Source organism: Macadamia integrifolia, unplaced genomic scaffold (assembly GCF_013358625.1).
Source record: "Macadamia integrifolia cultivar HAES 741 unplaced genomic scaffold, SCU_Mint_v3 scaffold3372, whole genome shotgun sequence".
Lineage (NCBI taxonomy): Eukaryota > Viridiplantae > Streptophyta > Magnoliopsida > Proteales > Proteaceae > Macadamia > Macadamia integrifolia.
In genome coordinates, this window is record NW_024869438.1 from 1 (window position 1) to 9,616 (window position 9,616).

General features: G+C 37.8%; 1 pseudogene; it reads right to left on the reverse strand.

The window, feature by feature from the left end:
* Positions 1–6,727: 6,727 nt before the first annotated feature.
* Positions 6,728–8,448, reverse strand: LOC122068084 (annotated as a pseudogene).
* Between the last annotated feature and the right edge of the window lie 1,168 nt (positions 8,449–9,616).

Sequence of the window (9,616 nt, forward strand, 5' to 3'; positions counted from 1 at the left end):
TGGTTTCATTTTGTGGTTCTTATTCAACAATTGCAATAGGGATGTAGTAGCTATAGTGTGTGAAAACCTAAACAGATGGTTCCTGTAATAACTAGTGGGTCTATGCAATAAAATATTTTCCCTCTCATGGCTCAAAATCAACTAGTTAGATACTCTCATATTGAATATGAACATCCTAACTTATGAGGTTATTTGCTTGATAATAGTTTTAAGAGTTGATTGCTTACAATGTCAAGCTTTTATTTTCTATATAGTCTTATGCATGCTAATGAAACTATGGTAAGGTCTTCTTGTTTGATTCAGAAAATGATGATAAGGTGTAAATGACCAATGCTATTATAAAGGCTATGCATGTTAGTGGGACTTGAAAACTTGATTCTTTAATTATCTAGAGGCTATTTGCTTATGTAATATAATTATTAATATGATTTATTTGTTTGTTTATATGAAATGATTTATGTTATTTTTTTTTCTATGTTTCAAATTTCAACAAAATAGATACAATAAATTATAAAAATAACATCCAAAATTTTTGCTGACTTTTAATTTTGTAATCGAATAATTCCCAAATCTGATTTTGATTTTTATTTTGTCAGTTTTTTTGACAGGTTTTTTGACCGAATCCTTAAATTAACCAATCGAATTATTCTGAATAATTCATCGCCCGAATAATTTCCGAATCCAAATTTGCTAACTATGATGTTGATCACCCACAACTAGCAGCAATTGCAATGATGCCAACGAAGGGAGAAAATAAAAAAATCAATCCTAAATCAAATATGTAAGAAGAACTTGGAAGTGATAAATTTCTACATAATGCATCAAAATCTCCCTTCTGCAATAATTGTTCTTGGGATCACGCCAGATTCACATGAAGAGTTCATGGATCCATCTCAGATTGTAAGGATCTGGAACTGATACCAAAACCCCATAGACATTTTCTATTTATCTAGAATTAATTTTTTTTGAAAAATCAAAATTGCAAGAGAAAAAGGAGAAGATGATGAAAAATCTAATTATGAAATTCATTCACTTCTAGTAAATAAAGGTATTCATTCAGACCCCGATCACTACAAATCTCCATGGAGAAGAGAAGATCAGCTTACCATAATAACATCAGAGATAGAAAACCCACATCAAAATACCCATCCATTAAACGGCTTAATCATCTTCCGTACCTATTGATCTCCTACGATTCTGACGCTTCCAAGGCTGAAGAACTGAATCCTGATACTTCGAAGGCATAGCCATCACTCCTTTTCGCCTTTTCGCTTCGTAATTACTCCAACTGCCTCCTCCTGATTCATCTCCTCTTCCACTTCGACTTCTTCTTGTTCCCCAATTTCACTTATATCAATGGACTTTTGAGGCTTTGGTGCACAACAATGAAGCTCAACCACAACATCTCAACAAAATTCCTCTCACACAACAAGTTACATGCAATAAAGCTTAAAAAAAAAAGGGGGGGGGAACAGAGAGAACTGATGAAAAATCCCTGAGAACGAGAAGAAATCTCCATTTATTCAGAAAATGTTCATCCACAGCTAAAATCTCAGTGTACAACTACTTTAGAGACCATTTCAAGAAAATCTCCATTCGATCCCCAACTAAGAACTTGAGGTCATGATAAAATCTAAAATGGTAACCACAATAACAAATGGGAAAAGCTGATCAAATAAGTGAAGAAGAAGAAGATGCCGTTAGGGTTTGAGGAGAAGTCGACAGAGAGGGTTGCCCGCTGAAGCTCCCTCAGCTCACAAATTCTTATCCATGAAGCTCCCCTTAGACGCTCTCTAGGTCGAGGATGAAACGTCGAGGATGAAGTCGAGTTCATCGCGGCCTTCCAGAACTAGTTTTATCCCCAATTTTTCAGAATGTAGAATGGACCAATATACCCGTTCTAAAACGAGTCTCGTTCTCCACTGCATTCCAGTTCTCATGAACGAGAAGGCATACCAAATAGTACTTTTTTCATCTTAGAATGCATTCCAGGCCTAGAATGTGTTCCAAGAACACATACCAAACACATCCTAAAGTTCTAGCCACACATAACTTTCAACATCCGTGACATCGTTGGCCAGTTTGACAACGCTTTTCTTTAGAAGTATCAAACATAGAACGTCTCAGTTCAGTAATGTCACCGCTTTGGGAAAACTTGACACGGTTTTTAATAAGCTTGGGACACCCTCAGGTATTTCCAACATCTGATTCAGCTAACACTAAGATGTTTCTTAGCGGTATAACAATCCCTAGACTTCCCGGATGGGTTGAGAAGTTGTTGGGACGAACAAAGCAATTAGGGCTCATTGAGATCTGGAGCATATTTTGAGTGTTGAGGAAGAAGAGGTCACATTCAACAGGTTAGAAAAATTAAAATTAAAATTAAAAAGACTACCGAACTTGAGGAAAATCTGCAATGGGCCTTTTCTGAAGGCAGCTTGGAGAACCTGAGGCCTCTGCATATTGACGATTGTAGTATTTTGAGTCTAATCCTTCCAGTCAATATCGCACAAGGTCTCCTACCGCTAGAAGGATTATAATTTAGTCCAACTCTGTTGTAGAGGAAATAATTGCGCATGATGATGATGACAAGGAAAATAAGGGGAAGATGGTACTCCTTCCCAATCTTAGTCAAATGTGATGTCTGTGTTGGATTTATGGGCTAAATTAATTATTCGGGTTGATTAATGGGTGAGAGTCAAATTGCATGAACCGGTTCGGTCCACTCTCAAGCTTAGGGATATGCTGGCTCAACCCATTGTGGTTTAGGGTTTTGAGTGCAGGACAGTATTATAAATACTAGGTTTTGGGTCTCTACAGCCATTATTCACTCTTCCCCACTTTACCACTAAAGTGAAAGAACCAAGGAGGTTTAAGGGGCTGTAGAAGATCCATAGCCAAGCCAAGAGAGCGAAAGTGGGAGTGACCAACATCAATCATCTTCAGCATACTAGGTGAAAGGTACAAATCGATCCTCCATAATTTTATTAGATTCGTGTTCTTGTTTTTCCTGTGTGGTTTCCTCAATAGGGTTCCAAACTCAAACCCATAAGGAGTTCTAACAAGTGGTATCAAAGCAGACCACATGGGACAAGAATTGATTGAATTTTTCTTGAGGATTTTGATTATTACTTAAAACCTGATTTGATTAAAAAAAAAAAAACTGATTCGGATTTCAAAGGTGAAAGTATTGCCAACTCCAACGGTAATAAAGGTCGGCGGCTCTCTCTCTCGGTAGAGGAAGAGGGTTTAATGATAGGTTTTTTGTTTTTGTGGGTGATGATAGACCCAAACTTCGGTCTATCACACTTTTAAGTTATTATTTTCTTATAAAATGGAAATGGGCCACTTCTTAAAACGTAATGGGCTGTCCTTTAAAGTTTTAAAAAACAAAAGAAATGGCCCACTCTTTAAAATAAATAATGGGCTCAGCCCATGGATGTTTAGTTATTCAATAAAAGTTTTGTTTTACTATTTTAAGTCTAATGGGTTAAAGGTCCACTGTTTGATCCTTAAAAAAAAAAAAAGTTATCGGCTCCCACAGGGATTTGTTCGAGTCGGAGTCAGAGTCGGAGTCAAACTTCTACTACCAAACTTGATTTTAAGATGTTAAATAATGGGCTGAACCCATGATTGTTTGATATTAAGTTTAAAGCCCATGTAAATTAAATAATGGGCTGAACCCATGATTGTTTGATATTAAGTTTAAAGTCCATGTAAATTAAATAATGGGTTGAACCCATGATTGTTTGACACTAGGCCTAAAGCCCATGTCTTGCTTAAATGAGTTAAGTTGGGCAGGAGTTATAAATCAAATCAAAATACATTTAATGATCAATTTTTAATGACATATTTATTTGAAATTTTATGTTGTATTTATTTTTAATCATTGAAACAAGAGGGTATAAATCAATGCTTTGAAAAATGTATATATTATTGGTTACCATGAAATTGGGAAATGTTTTTAAGTTGAGATATGTTAATCTGGAAAAGGGTGTATGCTTCCGCTCATTCTTAGTTGCAAAGTAATTTTTTTTTGAAACCATGAAAGGATGAAGTGGAATCCACCAAAGTGGTATATCTTATTATTCCATGATTTTCCACAGGGTAGTAATGTAGGTGACATTTGCCCAAAGGTGATGTCACCAAAGTTAAGAAAATGACAGTAACCTAGAGGTTTCTAAGCCCAAAGGTGAGGGAATTTCAAAAGTTATTGTTCTTTTCACAGTAAATATGAATTTACAAGAGGACCAGTGCATTCTTAACCCAAAGGATAGAAATGTAGTTGCGGTTGTGACTCTTGTATGGTTATTGTTGTCCTAGTGACATATTTATATGTATGTTTTGAACATAAAGATATACATCTCCAATGGGAAAGATATGATAGAATTGAGTGAAACCCATCAAAGTGGTACATTCAGTCCGATTGTATCTTTCCCAACAGTAAAGGTGATACTTTCCCAAAGGTTATGTCATCAAGGTTTGAGGATAATTATCCACATTTCAGAAAGGGACATTGAATTTGGAGTTCTTTTGCCCAAAGGTGATTGAATTCCGAAGTTAGTGTTGTTTTCACAGTTAAAAGAAGAATATAAGAGCATCAGCTAATTCCTGTCCCAAAGGATAGGGATACATTTTTAATTGTAACTCTTATTTAAAATATATTGATGGTATTACATGCTTTTATATTATGATTTATATTTTGATATTTGGCATGTATTGTGTTGTTGTTACTACTGTAGTAAGATGGTCATTCCCTCAAGTTATGTATCTTCCATCCCAATACTTACTGGTAACAACTATCAAAAGTGGGTGGAGGAATTAGAATTGCATTTAGGTCTTCTTGACTTAGACTTGGCACTTAGGGAGCCTAAACCTTAGCCTCTCACAGACTCGAGCAGAAGTGCTGAAAGGACCAAGTTTAAGAAATGGACTAAAGCAAACAGAAAGTGCATACTGGTTTTAAAAAAGGCAGTTCCTGAAATTATACGTGGGAACATAGAGATCAAAGACACTGCAAAAGAATTCTTGGATGCTATTAAAGCTAGATTTCAACACAACAAGAAAGCTGAGAAAACCACATTGATGACCAGGCTAATGAATACAAGGTATGATTGATGTGGGAGTGTTAGAGAATACATTTTGGGTGTAGCTACTGATGCTGGTAAACTTAAGGATCTTGGAATACAGATCGATGAAGAATATATTGTACACATTACACTGAATACCCTCCCTAGTCAGTATAAGGTTATCCAATCTACCAACATTGCACTGAAGGACGATTGGAGCCTAAATGAGCTCATTTCCATTTGCACTCAAGAGGAAGAAAAATTGAAACAAACTAGGTTTGAGAGTGCACATGCAACTTTCCACAAGGGATCTTCTGGTGGACCAAGCAGAAGGAACAAAAATTTTTCCAACAGAGGAAGCGTCAAGCCATATGACAAGACTAATAGCTCTCAAGAACTTGACACATCTCAAAAGGCTCAGGATGAAGAGAATACCAACAACGTAGAGTGTTTCTGGTGCCATAAGAAAGGACATGTGAAGAAGGACTGTTTTATTTTCAAGAAATGGTTAGAGAAGAGGAAGAATTCTGGGGTTGATAAGCAAGATGATACTAAGAAAGGGTGAGGTAGACTGATCATCAGCAATTGAGAGCAAGTAAAATTTGGTCCCATCAAGTAGTTAGGATTTTTTTACATACAGTTATTTGAAAGCTTGATTAGTGGGAGCTCTAGTTTTGTTTAGTATTTGTTTATGTTTTGAACCTTAGCCCGTATGTTTTGGGGCACAGTTTGATAAATTATGGTTAAGTTTTAGCATTTATATTATGCACAGTTATTTCTTTTGTTTTTTTTAGTTTATGATTTCATTTGAAAATGTTTTTATAGGCAGTAATTGTCTTAGTTATAGGCAATATTTTGCCACAGTTCAAAAGATAATGTTTGCTACATTTTAAGACAGTATTTGTCACAGTTCATAGGCAATATTTGCCACAGGTTATAGGCGGAAGACCACAGTTAGATATTAACCACAGATCAAAGGTGATTTGCCACAGTGAAGGTTAATATCTCAGTTAAAGACCTACATAGAATGACAACAGTGTAATTTGAGGATATGTCAATATTTCTATGATGATATCCCACATAGATTCGTGTTAAGAAACTTACTTATGTTTGTAATAACAGAAAGTTGTATACCGTATATTGAGGTGTATCTTCTGCTATTATTCGATGTGAGTGATTTTTCAACTGAATCACAGTAAGAGTGGTTAATGTAATAAGATTCTATGGCCACACTAATTTAAAAGACATCCTTATAATTAATGTAGCCAAAGTGGGAGATTGTTGGATTTATGGACTAAATTAATTATTCGGATTGATTAAATGGGTGAGAGTCAAATTGCATGAATCGGTTCGGTCCACTCTCAAGCTTAGGGATATGCTGGCTCAACCCATTGTGGTTTAGGGTTTTGAGTGCAGGACAATATTATAAATACTAGGTTTTGGGTCCCTACAACCATTATTCACTCTTCCTCACTTTACCACTAAAGTGAGAGAACCAAGGAGGTTTAAAGGGCTATAGAAGATCCATAGCCAAGCCAAGAGAGCGAGAGTGGGAGTGACCAATATCAATCATCTTCAGCATACTAGGTGAAATGTACAAATCGATCCTCCATAATTTTATTAGATTCGTGTTCTTATTTTTCCTGTGTGGTTTCCTCAATAAGGTTTCAAACTCAAACCCATAGGGAGTTCTAACAGTCTGGGTTTTGCATTTCATTAGCCTGAAGCAAATATCCAAAATTACGAGATCAGAGTTCTCTGAGTTGCTGATTCGGGTGACATAAGCATTACCAGAGATGAGGTTGCCTAAAAATTCCAAATTTCAGACCGTTAACTTGATATGTGAAACCATGAAATCAAAGTTCCCAAGACTGGGCGAACTTGCTAAAGGCAGCCCGAGACGAGCCGTCCTTGGCCCACGCAGCCAAAGCCTCCTTCCTCATCTCTCGGTTCCGTTCTCTCACCGCTCTCCCATCTTCCGAGTCCATGAGAGCTCTAACCCGTTTCTCAACCCGTCTTCTTCCCTCTGCTCCATCGCCATCGCCAGCTTCATATCCACCACCAACACAGTACAATTCATTCGCTGCTCTGCATAGAGAGGCCACGCCACCATCGGCACCCCTGCACACACTGCTTCCAATATTGAGTTCCAGCCGCAGTGAGTCACAAAACCACCAACCGATTCACGACTCAGAACCTCCACCTGAGGCGCCCACGACTTCACAACGAGGCCTCTTTCCCTGGTTCGATCCAAGAACCCCTCCAGCAGTAAAGCATCCAAATCAGGTTCCGTGGCTACTGCGAAGAGTTTCTGCTTCGGATTCCGCACAACCCACAAGAATCTATGGGCACTCTGCTCCAACCCAGTTGCGATTTCTTTGAGTTGCTCCACGGAGAAGATGCCTTGGCTGCCGAAACAGAGAAACACAACACTTCGACTGGGTTGAGAATCAAGCCATGCCAAGCCTCTGGGATTCGATTTTCGGGATTTGCAATCAAAGGTCCGATGTAATAAACAGGTGGGGTTGGGGAGTTGGGCACGCAAAACCCATTGGCAATGGCTTTGATCGCTCTGGGCTCTAGCGACTCGAAGGTGTTCACCAAAATTCCTCTTGATTTGGTCATACAGTTAGCGATGTGTAGGAATTCAAGGTAGGACTGGTCGTGTCTGTTCAGCATAGGTTCGGGCATATGAGAGGCACGAATTGGGGGTAAGCCTGGAAATGGAGATAAGTACTGGTGAGGTCTTTGAAGCTCTGGGTGGTCTGGTTGTGGATGGTTGGGAAGTAGAAAAGAAGGGCGAGGCTAGCGGCGGCGGAGGTGAAGAAGTAGTAAGTGGTGATATTGATGGTGGAGGACATTTGGAGAGCGGCGGTGTTAAAGATGTCGATGATGAGGGCTCTGATTGTGGAGGTTTCAGAGATGGATTGGAGGGTTTGGAGGACATTTTGGTTGTAATTTGCAATGAAATAGAAGAGGTTGGCAAATGGGTCGGTAGCAGGAGGAGAAGGTTCATGGGGTAGAGAAGGTAAGTGGTGGAAGATGAAAGAAGGGGTCGTTTGGGAGGTTTGATTGATATAGGCGGTGGAGGCGAGGCTGTCGAAAGGCCCAGAGGTGAGAAGAACTGCGACGGACAGATGGGGGTGGTGGCGGAGTATGAGCTTCCCCAGCTCCACCATGGAGACGACATGACCCATTCCAGGAGCTGGGTACAGCACTATGGTTTCTTGCATACTTGTTTCTGGTTTTCCTTCGTCTCCTCTGTGTTACGATCCTAGATCATTCAAGACTCAAAGGGTAAAGGAAGTTGAAAAGTTGACAAGTGGAAATAGCAGATTTTTTTCCTTCTAATATTACATAGCAGATTGATTGACCCACGATGGTGAGAGAAGTCCAAGTTTGGCTTTAGGGGATGGTATCAGTATATACAACGGATCGGTGAGTATCGATCTATTTTACCTTTATTTTTTTTTATCATTTTACCCTTGAAATAATATGGAACGACCTAAATTATCAGAGAATTTTGGAGATCGGTGAGAATGTGTAAACTTTAGTCTTACATCTCCTAAGGAGAGATCACTGGGTTAGTTAATAACTTTTAATCTCCTTAACATGACATAATGTCAAAGAGGACAATATTGTGCAGTTAATGGGATCGAGACGGAAATTAATAACTTCTAGCCTCCTTAATATGACACAACACATTTTAAAATCAAAGACGACAATATTGTGTAAGATTAATGGAATCAAGACAATACTATTAATGAGATCAGGAATATGTCACAACCGATATCAAACTGATTTCTTGAAACCATGACGAGTAAAGGTTGCTGTTGACAAGTACGGATCCACCCCATGTGGGGATAATGGGCATATGGATGTCTGGTTGAGAATGTTTTCTTTTAATGCTTTTACAGTAGATGTTGCGGTTGACGAATACGGATCCACCCCATGTGGCGATTATGGGCACATGGATGTCTGGTTGAGAATGTTTTACTTTTAATACTTTTATAATGATCAGTAAATTCACACCTGCATTTTCAGGTTTTCCGAAATATTTATCTTAAACTGTGTTTGTGTGGATAAATTTTTATTCGTAAATCTTTTAAATGATTTTTATTGACATGTAGTCTTTTTCTTTTTTAGAAAATATGTATGACTACTTTGACTCCTAAAAGTTGAGTAGATCTTACTCATTAATGTTTCATTAATACTTTCTTTCATAGGTGTTTAGGGAAATTTTTTTATGGTAACGTCTAGTTAAACGCACATGCAAATGCATGTGAGGCGTAATATTGGTAATTAATGTGTGTAGTTATGTGGATAAGAGAACTTATGGAATTAAATTGAAAATTTATATCTAGTTAAGCATTTAAGCCTTTTTAAAACTCACATGCAAATGCATTATGTGGGCCGTTAATTAGTGTTACTGTGTGTGTGTGTGGATTAGAGAAATTATGGAATTAAATTGAAATTTAATATCTTGTTAAGTATTTAAGATTTTTTTAAAAGCATCTTGAATTTAGGATCCAAATTTGAAAAAAAAA